Consider the following 13,396-nt stretch of genomic DNA (forward strand, 5'->3'; position numbering starts at 1 on the left):
CCCCCTTTTCTAATGTTTCCTTCCTTACTCCTGCTTGGCCCAGCTCAGGAGTCAGGGATCAGCATGGAACAGTCTTCTGTTTCTAAAATCATGGAAATGAATCATTGTAGTCACCATCTCACAGGGTCGGGGAAAAGCCTTACGCAGATTTTCCCATCCTTTAAGATGAACAAGACAAAACTATATTTAAAAGAATCTATTCTCATAGGAATCCACTGTAAAAGCTAATTCTCACTGTCAGGACATTCTTTGTTAGCAAACCTGAAAGTCTCACCTTGCAAATTAGGCTAAATTTCTTTTACTTAGCCTTTGTAGGACAGTTTACTGATATTCCCTGCTCAAAAGCGTGACGATGAAAAGCCAAAACTCTGTTGAGAGAAATGATATTAATGGAAGTTTATTTTAAGGATGAACTGGCTGTCCTCTCCAGACACTCATTTCATCCTTGGTAGGCTGCTGGAGAGCCGAACACTTAGATCACAATGCAAAAGATTCGCTTGAAAAACTGCTTTTGCCAGAAAGTTCACTGATATTCACCCTTCCCAGCTTCATACAGAGGGATCTTTTAATAAACACCTCTAGCACACCAGCAATCATGTTTATTTTAGAGGCCATGTGTCCCATGTGAAGACCTGCATGGGAATGTTCTTTCAGTTCTATGTTCTAGGAGAAGTTTTACTTCCTCAGAATTACTGGCAGGCTTTATTTCTTAGACCACAAGAATCACACACTTGAACTATATTTTCCCTTTTTGAGTGGGCTATCAGAAAGCTTAGAGCCAAATTTTTGGCTTGTCTTTGGAATAGAGCCTGCATAATTTTTTTTTTTTTCTATTTTTCCCCTGGTTTTGTCCATGTGAGTTTTTGCAGGCCCTGAGTTTTAAGTTTTATATTGATTTCATCTTAGGAAAGCTAAGGAGCCATCTAGAATCCTTAACAAATCAAAGCAGGGAGTAAATCTAACATAAGCGTTATAGTCGTCCCTCACATCTCCAAAACTTATCAAACCACCATTCATCCTTAGTAAAAGTACCAAGTATCTAACTCAATAGTAAGAAAATCCAGTCTGATTTTAAAAATGGGCACAGGATTTAAAAAGACATTTTTTCAAAGACATCCTGATGGCCAACAGGCACATGCAAAGATACTCAACATCATTCACCACTGGAGAAATGCAAATCAAACATACAGAGACAGAATGGCTAAAATCGAAACCACCAGAAACAACAAGTGTTGGTGAGGACGTGCAGGAAAAAGGAGCCCTCATGCCCCTGTTGATGGGAATGTAAACTGATATAGCTACCGTGGCAAACAGTATGGAGGTTCCTCAAAAAATCACAAATAAAATTACCATATGTCCAGCAATCCCACTTCTGAGTATTTATCCAAAGAAAAGAAAAACACTGACATGAAAAGATGTATGTAGCTCCCACTGTAGCATTATGTACAGTAGTGAAGATATGGTTACATACACCCTAAGTGTTCACTGACAGATGAATGGATAAAGAAAATATGATACATATATAGCATGGAATATTATTTAGCCATAAAAGATGAAATCTTGCCATTGTGATTTCAAATGGTGGGTGGACCCACCCAAGTGAAATAAACCTGAAAGAGTAAGACAAATACCATATGCTCTCCCTCATATGTGGAATCTAAAACCAAGCTCATAGATACATTCAACGGTTTGTGAGGGGTAGGGGGTAGGTGAAATGGGTGAAGGGGGTCAACAGTTATAAACCGGCAGTTATAAAATAATTCAGTCATGGGAGTGTACCAGGCAGATGTAATTTCATGGTGACTTTCATTAATAATACTGTACTGCATATATATTTTTTAAAGATTTTATTTATTTATCTGTCAGAAAGAGAGAGAGAGAGACAGAGGCAGGCAAAGGGAGAAGCAGGCTCCCTGCTGAGCAAGGAGCCTGATGCAGGACTCGATCCCAGGACCCTGGGATTGTGATCAGAGCTGAAGGCAGACACCGAACAACTGAGCCACCCAGCCATCTCAGTATTGTGTATTTCAGTGTTAAGAGAATAGATCTTAAAAGTTCTCATCACAACATGTTTGTGCTGGGTGTTAACCGACTTATTGTGGTGACCATTCTGCGATGTTTACAAATACCATTTGTAAATCATTTTTTTACTAAATAAATCATGCAGGAGCCTACATTCTGAAACGGGGTCAGGATTTCCAAGGACAATTAAAATGTCTGCTCTGGTTACAGGCTAGAGGAGGATCCAGACACAGGATCACCGAGGAAGGAAAGACGGTACTCGCTAAGTGCGCAAAAGCAAAAGGAACAGGAAAATCATATTTCCAACCAACACTGCAGTGAGGTCAGAGGACTGCAGTTAAAGGGAATGGTTGGGGGAGAAATTCCATGAGTCCTCGCGGCCGGGATCTTGTGCCAGCAGCCCCCAGACAACTAAACAAAAACCTGTAGAACACAAGAGCGTATCTCTGGTAATGACATTGTGTGGCTGACCCCAAACAATCTGTCTATCCCTGGACAGGTATTTGCAAGAGATGGTCTCGTCATTTTAGTGTGGTGTTCATTCCCCTCCTCATATAACATTTACTTAAGAATGATGATTTAAGGAAACTGATCCAGTGGGAAAACCAGTGTGGGGGAAGAATGGTATGAAGAGAAGAAGGGGGTTGTGGAACTGTTTGTATTTTACAGTGACCATGACCCTTTTTCTCCGTGCTCTTTGTTTCTCTTGTTGGTTTTTGGGACAGCACCCAGGAAACAATTTTAAAGAAAATCTCGGAAAAGCACAGATAATACTTCAAAAAACTGCTAACCGTGTAATAACTCCCACATGGAATCTAACCTTGACCGATGACAGGAAAACAACTTTTGCAAAATCAGACCCAAATACACACTGATAGCGTTAGGGTGTGAGTGAATTTTAGGCCACTGGGATACAATTAGGAACACAGGAGCTATAAACAGTTGAGAGAGTTCATCAAAGCAGGTCTTTGTAAGTTTCAATTTAGTGTTTTTTTCTTGCTAGTCACTAAAAATGTTGCTGAAGCTGAATTTAAAGACTAAGCATCTCCTTATGGCTGTTATCCGTTACCTTGCTTCAATCAATCCTCTTTTGCCCTGGGTCACTCTGGCTGCTGAACTTGAGACACTGGGGCCTAGGTTCACCCTTCCCCTGCCTTGCACAGATGCCCAGTCCTTTCCAGGAGGGAAGCCTGATCGTTTCCTCTGTCTTAAGGCTTTTGCCTCATCTGACCAGGGAGCACTAAGCTGGCGGCAGGGACAGCTGGAAACCAACTCAAGTCAAAACAAGAGCTCCCCCTTCCACAGATGTTCGGTAACTGGTAGAATCAGGTCCCTCTGGAAGCAGGAGGCAGTTGCAGCTGAAAGTAGGTGGATTTATAAAACATTTCTATACGAGGCCATCAGACCTCTGGCTGAGGGTAGAAGGTCTACTTTAGAGATGTTGAATCTCTGGGACCGGACTCTGGAAGAAGGACACTCAACCCCCGGGGCTGCAGACAGGACAGTGACTTGGAAGTCTGCACGTTGATGGGGAATAGCTAAGGCCCTGCCTCTTATGGGGACCTCAGACTGTCAGTCAGCTTCATGAGCTCTAAGATGGGACATGCAGAGCTCGTTTGCTGGAAGCACCTCATCGTCTGTGTTTGGCCTGGGGCCTAAACAGGCCACATGGTACCAAAAGGCCCCTGTCCTGCGTATATCAGGTATCTATTGCCACAAATAATGCTGCGTAATGAATTAGCCCCAAACTCAGTGGCTTAATAACCAACCATTTATTATCGTTCACGAGTCTACAGGATAACTGGGTGGTTCTTGTGGTCAGATGCAGGTCACATTGGTAGCTCTGCTGCTCTTGGCTGGGCTTTCTCATGTGTCTGGGAGTTGGCTGGCTAGCTGATCACTGGCTAGTCTGGACATAGTCACATGATAGAAGCAAGCTTCTAAGAAAGGAAAAGGAAGCTCCAAGTCCTCTTGAGGCCAAGGTTTGGAACCGCCAAGCAACCATTTCTGTCACATTCTATCAGAAAAAGCAAGTCACAAGGCCTGCCTAAATTCAGGGGATGGGGAACAGATACCGCCTGTTAAGAAGATACCACCAAGTCACAGGCCGAAGAGTAAGCGTACGTAAAGGGGTGAAGAAGAGGGGCCTTCGCTGCAATAAATCTACCAGCCGGGGCTTATATCTTGCTCTACTCTAGAATTTTTGCATGTGTCATGCCGCATGTTAACCTCAAAAGAAAGAACCTAATAAAATTAAGCAGGGGAAGATATTCCACCTACAATTCCCAATGACATTTCTGGATTTTTTTTTTTTCCTACCAGTACCAAAGGTAGAAATTAATTCTCATGTTAAAATAAAATAGCCAGTCTCTGACTTTTCCTGTATGATGAATTATGTGACTAATGTCTCCATCTGTACCTAAAACACACAAGCATATGGCTCAGGGAGATATGAGAGGCAGGCAGGGGCTTCAGAGAGGAATTGTGCCCTGTATGTCAACTGCAGCTGGTGGGAGAAGACACTTAGCATTAGAGCAGGGAATGCAATCACTCATTCAGTAACATGACCAGGGGACCAGCTGCAGGTCTGCGGACTGACGCCAGCTCACAGGCTAGGCCAGAGCCAACGCTGACATAAAACCTGTTAGAGAGTGGCCAGTTTACTAAGAACACTCTCTTCGACACCAAGAACAGGAAAGGGGCTAGATGCTTCCTCATTTTCCCTGACTTAACAACTGCAGTCTAGAAAGTTTCATCCTCACAGGAAAAAACAAAAATGATCTCCTGAAAAACCAACCCACAAAAGTAGGCTATTTTGGGAAATTTAGCAAGTGGGCAGACTCCCTCCAGAACCAGGACATCTGTGCCAAACTTTCCTTTTCACAGCTGAATTATTGGCCAGATTTTCCAGGGGCTTCTAGTTTCTCTATGAGAAAACAGAAGATTCTGGGAAACAGCACCCAAGATCATAAAAAATTAGAGTCATCCTGCATTCCACAGAAGCAGCAAGAGCCAGGGTGGCCCTTGGGGTCATGGGACTAGCAGGGTCCTGGAGCATCTCCTCATGTCGCTGTCAATGGAGGAATGTATTAGTTATGTACCGTCGCATAACAAAACACTGTCAGAATTTTACTGTCAGAATTTTAGCTCAGAGCTCCTGTGGATTGGGAATTGGACTCAGCTGAGTTGAGTGACTCCAGTTCAAGGTCTCTCATCAGGCTGCAGCCAAGATGCGATCCAGGGCTGGGATCACCTGAAGACTTGACTGGGGCTGGAGGATATACTTCCAAGATGGCGCACTCACAGGGCCGCTGGCAGGAGGTCTGGGTTCCTCACCACATGAACCCTCCATAAGGCAGCTTAAATGTTCTCGTGGCATGGCCATGTGGCTTCCCTCAGAGCTAGTGATGAGGAAGGGAGGCACAGGGAGAGGGGAGCTGTGTATCTTTCATAACTGAATCTCTGAGGTGGTGAATCATGACTTTGTTTGCATTCTGCCAGTCACAGAGACCTATACTAGGGTGTTAATAACCAGGAGGTAGGGACCATCAGGGGCATAGCTGCCATGATAGGGAATTAGACTAGATGAACTTGAAGGTTCCCTCTAGCTGAGTAGTTCTCTGCTTTTGTATGGAGGGACACAGCCATACACACCACTAGCACCAGATGGTATAAATATGAAATAGGCTTTGTCGGGGGTCAATTCCAGAAAGATAACAAATAGATTTCATACAGCCCACCCACCTCGAGCTCTCATGTTCTCAAGGAGGGTGGCATGTAGCTGAACTGCACACACTGGGAAAGGGGCCCCATACAGTGGAAATCCAATATGCTATGTAGTTATTGGAAAAGGGAGAACTTTCTGGAATCAGTGGCTGGTATCCCTCAGAATTCGATTTCTAAATGGTAAAGAAATATTTAACGTATAGGTCTACAACTCTTTATGCACCGTCCCATGACCTAAGTGTTTTGAAAAGTCCCAATTTTTTTCATCAGTGATTTATTAGAACTTGACTTCAATCATCTGGGGGCTGTTCACAGTCTTTTTCCCATTCAGGGCGAATATTCATACATTTCCCTGCACAAATATTAATGTGTTGGAGTATGGGATGCCACTACCCCAGACCCTGCTGAGGGAGGGACTTAACAATGAACACTATATACATTTTCTAAAATTTAAAAAAAAAATTCCGGTCTACGTGGGTGAGGACTGCCTTTCTGTGGTTAACCCTAACTAGGCAATGCTGCAAAATATTGCAGTTTTGTGACCCTGGAGCAGAAAATGGACCCTATTACCTCCTGGCTAGACTTTCCAGCTCACTGAAGTCTAATTCCTAAAATACCAGAAGTGTAAATGGAAATCATAATGAAATACAGGCCCACAACCCCTTACCCCAAATTACTGGGGCCTGATAGCTTTTGAAATTCATGTTTACATGCTTAAAACAGAAACGCATATATAATGAGTCACATATGCTAGAATGGTTTGGAGCCTGACCTGTCTTTTATTAGTGTGTGGACTTGGATAAATTACTTAACCTTTCTGAGATAGAGTTTCTCACCCGTAAAATGGGGATGATGGCATTTACCTCAGGGAGTTATGGCAGGAATTCAACGAGCTGATGTGGCTTTCAGTTAAGTGTTAGATAAAACGTTATCTATTTGACTTTTCTATGCCATTTCGAAGATTAGATTATAAAAGTCAAGTCCTCTGCCACCTTCTCTAGTTCAAGTTCGACAAACTGGACCTTGACTCCAAGCAAATTCCTGCGTATTTGGCCCCTTTTCAGTTGGCAAAGTTGATAAAACCATTCTTTCTTGTTTCAAGTATATTCTGTGACCACACAAGCCTAGACAAGATGTAACCAATTATACAGAAATGATTAGTTGAAGCGACAATTTCCCAGTTGGTCTGGATAATTGCCTTTACCTTGTCAATGGACCTAAATTATTCTGGATTTTGCTTTGTTTCTTGACCCACAAAACAGCCTGTATCAAAGAAAGCATGATGAAAGAAGAATGAGGAGGTTTTAAAGCAGGTAGGCCTGTTGTTTTGCACTGAATTTAGAATACAAGGCAACTGGCATCAGTCCCAGCTTTCTTAAATGACCAGCTGTGTTTTTTGGTTGTTAGCCCCAAGTTAGAGATTAGGATTTCAAAGAGCTGCCCGGGGAGCAAAGTTTAAACTTGTGATCTGTAATTAGTTCTGTGTATATCCCATCTGGTTAAACTAATTTCCTCCTTTCTTGGTGTGGTCTATGTACTAAGCATCATACTTAGCTCCAACCTACCAATGAATAAATTCTTTCTTTCTTCCTCTCTCTCTTTCTCTCCTTGTTTTGCATTCTAGTGGTGCAAAAAAGGGGGGCTGTCATCTGTAAGAAGCGGTTGAAACAGCTTTACAATTAAAAAAATTATTTTTTTCAACCCATAGGTGGTCCGCTTGTCTCTAGAACCTGCATTATTTCTACATTTATGAAAATCAAAGTAATCACCTCCTTTTCATTTTCTTCACGTCATTTTTTCCCATTCAATGTCTAATCTCCACAGAGAACTGATTAAACGCAGAACTGAATGTGTCCCACTAAGGAAAAAAGTGTCACTGAGCTAGAACTCAAAGGATCTAACAGGCTGTTGCTCAGGGAGCAGGCGCAGAAAAAGGGCAAGCTGTTGCTTCAAGCTTAGTATCAAAAAGCTCATGCATTTGTCGCTCCTCTGACCTTTCAAATTCAGATAGTTTCGCAATCAGGAAAGGCGCCGCCACAGCATCCAGGGATCCCTCTGCACTGAGGAGCAGAGGGCAGGGCAAGCAGGCGGGATCTGGACCCAAAGAGCAGGGGTTTGTCTCTTCACATACTTTTCACTAACCCTCACCAATGCCATGCTAAATACAGAAGATGCTAGGTGTAATCATGTTGTAACTCCCTTCCAACAGAGTATAGGTGCCCATATTGTCTCTAGGGCTGGAGTGCCTGGGTTTGAATTCTGTCCCTATGTTCCCATCCGCAGCCCTACTCACGGTGTGACCTTGGGCCCTGCATTGGGCTCCCTGCTCCACGGGGGGGGGGGGGGGGGGGGGGCCTGCTTCGTCCTCTCCCTCTGCCCCTCCCCCTGCTTGTGCTCTCTCTGTCAAATAAATAAATAAAATCTTAAAAAAAAAAAACAACTAACGAAATGTGGCACTAGTACATGGCAACCATCCAACAACTATCACTTGTGCACTTTTAAGAGGACACAGAACCTCACGTGTGCGCATGTGCGTGCACATACACACACACACACTGTGCCAATGTCAGTTTCTTGGCTTCGATATTGTCCTAAAATTATGTGCGGTCTTCCCACTGGAGAAAACCAGATAAGGGTGCTCAGGACCTTTTTGCACTATCTTAACAACTTCCTGTGGATCTATAAAATGTCAAAAAATGTGCATTACAAAATTGATGAATCAGATAATATTGGATAACAGTGCTTATATGACGATTGCTCACTAAATGGCAGTTATGCTTTGGGGATGGATTAAAGATGGCTGCAAATTCTTTGCCATTCCACCCATCAAGCGGTGGCATCCCCGCACGCCACCCCCTGAATCTAGTTTGGTCTTGTTGCTTGCTTTGACCAACAGAAAGCGGCAAAGTCTTACTGGGTGACTTCCAGAGCCGGGCCTTAAGAGGTTCGTCCCTTGGAAAGCTCCCTTTTGGAATCAAGCTGCTGTGCTCTGAGGAAGACAAGCCCCATGGAGAGTCCACACAGACTGGGGGTCTACAGGTGACACCCCAGGGGAGCTTCCCTTGGCAGCCAGCACACTCTCTCGAACATGGAAGGGAGCCATCTTGGGTGTTCCAGCCCAGACCCCCAGATGGCTGTATCCTCAGCTGATAGAACATAGCACAGACTGACCCCTATGCCACCGGCAGTCGTATGCACGAGCCATCATGGCCGTCCCAGCCCAGTCAAGCTTCCAGATGAACCACAGCCCCAGGCAAGGCCATGAGAAGCAGAGGAATCCCCTAATGGAGTCTAGATAATCTTCATAATCATGGAAAGTAATAAATGGTTATTGCTATTTTACATCATTAAGATATTATTATTATGGAGAAATTCAGGGAGGATTCAGAATTGAAAGCTCTAGAGCAGCGCTTGGTAAATGTTACTGTATGTATCAATGGCCCAGAGGTCTTGTTAAAATGAGATTGTGACCCAGCACGCCTAGGTCGGGGCGGGAGATTCTGCAGTTGGTGTTGGTGCTGCTGGTCCCAGACCACGCTTTGAGCAGCGGGGGTCTGGAGGGTCTCCTGGTCTCCATGTGTCACAGGCAGACCTCTGAAGGAGGAGGTCTTCCTGTCAGCCAGGAGATGTTTTAATCTAAATAAATGGAAAGTGTCACAGGAAGAGATGTGTTCATTTCCACGGGGTGTCTGCCTTATGGAAGACATGGCCCAGAAATGGATCTTTCTCATCCCACATGGTGGCTTTCCTGAAAGCTGAATGTAGAGTCCCTCTGCCCTTCTGTGTGGCTGACTGGGCAGAGAAAGAGCTGCAGAGCATGTGCTAGGGTAAAGGCCATCTTTGAAGAGATCAACCACATTTCACATTTCAGTAGTGCATTCAAGGGCTGCCCGCCTAGGGCAGAAGTCAACCGAGGGAACGAGAGAGCGCACCAGGATTCATGGCGGATGCTTGGGCTCCGTCAGAATGTGCTGGTAAAATGCAAGTCTTACTAATCTTCCATTCAAAACACTTGCAAGGGGGCGCCTGGGTGGCTCAGTTGGTTAAGCGACCGACTCTTGATTTTGGCTCAGCCCCTGATCTTAGGGTGGTGAGATGGAGCCTCGCACTGGGCTCTGAGCTCAGCATGAAGTTTACTTGAGCTTCGCTCTCTCCCTCCCCCCTTTACCTCTCCCCGGGTCGTGTGTTCTCTGAACAAACAAATATATAAAATCTTAAAAAAACAAAAAAACAAGTCCCCTATTCTCACTTGAGGTTGGGGGCGGGGTGTGTGTGGGCAAAGTCCTACCAAGCTGTGAGGCTGCTCCCTTCCCCTCCCTGACCTCACCCCACGCCAGCTACGGTGGTCTTCTTGCAGATCCCTGGGTGCTTCAAGAATATCCCCGCTCTTCCCTGTACCTGGGGCCCCCTTTCCCCAGATGCCCCCATGCCTTTCTCCCTCACCCCCCTCAGGTGCCACTGGCTCAGTGAAGCCTTCTAGAATGATCTTTTTAAAACTGCAACCCTACCCCACCCCAGGCTGTCCCTATCACTGCTCTAAATGGCGCTAACCATTATCTCCTTTGCTATAAACCTGTTACCACTTACTGTGTTCAAGACTAGAGTGTCAGTGCCCGACAGGATGGAAAGTTTGTTTTTTTTCACTGCAGGGTCCTAGGGCTAGAAAAGCTCTAGACACTCAAAAATCTGTTTCGGTTGATTGAGTAAGTAAAGAGTAACATTATTAACATGGGCCACTGAGACATTTAAAGAGAGTCTATCTATACTGTCCCAGATGGTGGCTGTCTTAGTTCAGGCTGCTGTAATAAAATACCATAGGCTGAGAGGCTTAAACAATAAACATGCATTTCTCACAGTGCTGGAGGCTGGGAAGTCCAAGATCAAGGTGCTGGCAGATTTGGTGTCTGATGACGGCCGGTTTCCTGGTTCACAGCCTGGTCTATCTTCTTGTGTCCTTACATGGTGGAGAGCAGAAAGCAGAGAGCAGTAAGCTTTTTTGTAACTTTTTTTTTTTTTTTTTTTTTTAGATTTATTTATTTGAGAGACAGAGTGAGCGAGCACATGAGCAGGGGCAGATGGAAAGAGAGAAGCAGTCTCCCCACTCAGCAGGAAGCCTGATATGGGATTCGATCTCAGGACCCTGGGATCATGACTTGAGCCTGAGGCAGACACTTCACCAACTGAGCCACCCAGGCGCCCCACTTCTTTTGAAACTCACTGACACCATTCCTGAGGGTTCCGCCCTCATGACCTTAAGTAATCCTAGTTATCTCCCAAAGACACCACCTCCTAATACCATCCCATTGAGCGGGAGGATTTCAACATATGAATTTCGGAGTGATACAAACATTGTCCGTAAGAGTAGCCATTAGCCCTAGGTGGATCCTGAGTATTTGAAATTGTCCACATTGAGATGGTGTTTAAGTGGCAAATACACACTAGATTTTGAAGACTTACTACAAACAAAGGATGTCAAATATCTCATTCATCTTTTAAACACAGTTTTGTTGAAATAATATTTTGGATATCCTGGGCTAAATGAAATACATTATTAAAATTACCTAATTTTTAACAGTTTCCATTTACTTTTTAAATTGAGCCACTAGAAGATTTAAAATGTAGCTCACATCATGTTTCTTCTAGACAACGCAGGACCATATGCTTATTTACAACCCTCACACACATCGTCACCTATGGAAATAGGAGACTTGTTGCTAGTGAGTTCGGCTGGCAGAAAGGAAAAGAAAAGGCAAGAGATTAAGTGATACGTGGCCCTCCCTCCAGTAGTTTAGGAAGATATTGCCCAGAGCTCGGGGTGCCTGGGTGGCTCAGTGGGTTGAGCCTCTGCCTTTGGCTCAGGTCATGAAGCCAGAGTCCTGAGATCGAGCCCTGCATTGGGCTCTCTGCTCAGCGGGGAGCCTGCTCCCCCCACCCCCCGCCTGCCTCTCTGCCTACTTACGGTCTGTCTCTCTCTGTCAAATAAATAATTAAAATTAAAAAAAAAAAAAAAGATACTGCCCAGCGCTCATAGAGGGTAGACTGGGAGGAAAACTTGGGGTTTACAAATATAAAGTTTATTTAGATATATCTGCTGTTAGTTGCACATATTTAAGACATCTGGCTGATTTTTACCCATGCTGCATGGAGTGACTCGGTATCAAAAATATTCTGTATTAGCAACTTAATCAAAGAATCTTAACTAGATACTTTTAATTTGAAATTAAAGAAACCTGGATGTCTCCTAATCTGTTTAGCATTCCTCATGATTAGGTCTACCTGTACTCCTTTCAATGGCGGAGAAAAGGAGAAGCCTCTACTATAGAGGTATGGTTTTTATTTTTTATTGGCAAATATTTTTACCAGGCACAGTTCTGGGCACTGGGGATACAGCCATGAGTAAAATAGACACAAATGCTTGTCCTCATGCAACTTTCTGGGGCAGACAGATAATAGCTGATAAACAAATAAACAACATGTATTGGATGAGGGATAAGTGATCTGGAGAAACACTTTTAGGGAAAGGAGCGTCGGGAGCACTGGGGAGGTGGGGAGGGGTTGCTCGGGGAAGCTGTTTGGTGAAGTCCACTTAGATGAAGTGATATTGGAGCTGAGAGAGTGAGGCTTGACCGCCTAGGGAGAGAAAGCCCTTTAGGTAGAAGGAATGGCAGGTGCAAAGGCCCAGAGGAAGGGGCAGCCAAAGATGGAGCATTGACTCCAAGCGAAATGGGGAGCCACTGGAGCCTTTCACGCAGAGGTAGCGCGAAAATCGCTTTCTTTCTTTTTTCCTCAGAAAATCGCTCTGCTTGCTCAGTGGAGAAGAGGTTGCGGGGGCACCAGGGCGGAAGTAGGGAGACCAATGAGAAGACTGTGCCTGAGACCAGGGTGACCCAGGAGGAATGACAGCAAGTCGATGTTAGCCCTATTTATTTTCCCTTTGACTTCCTTAGAAACTGAGTGAAGGAAGCAAAGAGCAGGGAGGAAAGTATCAAAAGCAATCGTTATCTTGGGGTAAAAGTTAAATGTCCTTGTCCCAGGATATTATAGCCACGTCCCAGTGTAAGCTAATGGGGGGATTTGGAATTCAAGCTGGTGTGCCTGACTCAAAGCTCTGTATTTTGTTTCTCCAAACACACACCTGTTTTCAAGGACAGAGACTTAAATTAAACGCAGGATAAAGAATATTTAGAGATTTCATGTGGAGTGACAAATCATGGCATTTGATAAAGGTCGCAGGAAGGATTTTCATGTTTACTTGTCTGGAATAAATAGGCATCGTGTCTGGTAAATGCTAGATCCATGTCAAGTGCTTAATAAATGTCTATTGGTGACAAAATGCTAATAAATGATTAAACATACTCTGAAACAGAAGCGTATTATGAAACACATTACTTATATAACAAGATTTTCAAAACACCCCTGAATGACTTTAAACTTGATTCTTCTCTATCTCGCTCCTATGCTCTCTACCATATAGAATGGTGCATGCCGAAATGTCCTCATTTTGCATATTCTTGCCTGTAAGTAGTTTCCTAAGAAGTTTAAGTTTTCTAAGGTATTATTCTCTGCAAGGAAGGAGAGGAGGGAGGGAGAGAGAGAGGAGCTGACTGTGCCTCACATCCTGCTTACTACCAGCCAGGCAGGGATATCT

Source organism: Lontra canadensis, unplaced genomic scaffold, assembly GCF_010015895.1.
Source record: "Lontra canadensis isolate GAN:19392208 unplaced genomic scaffold, GSC_riverotter_1.0 scaffold68, whole genome shotgun sequence".
Classification (NCBI taxonomy): domain Eukaryota; kingdom Metazoa; phylum Chordata; class Mammalia; order Carnivora; family Mustelidae; genus Lontra; species Lontra canadensis.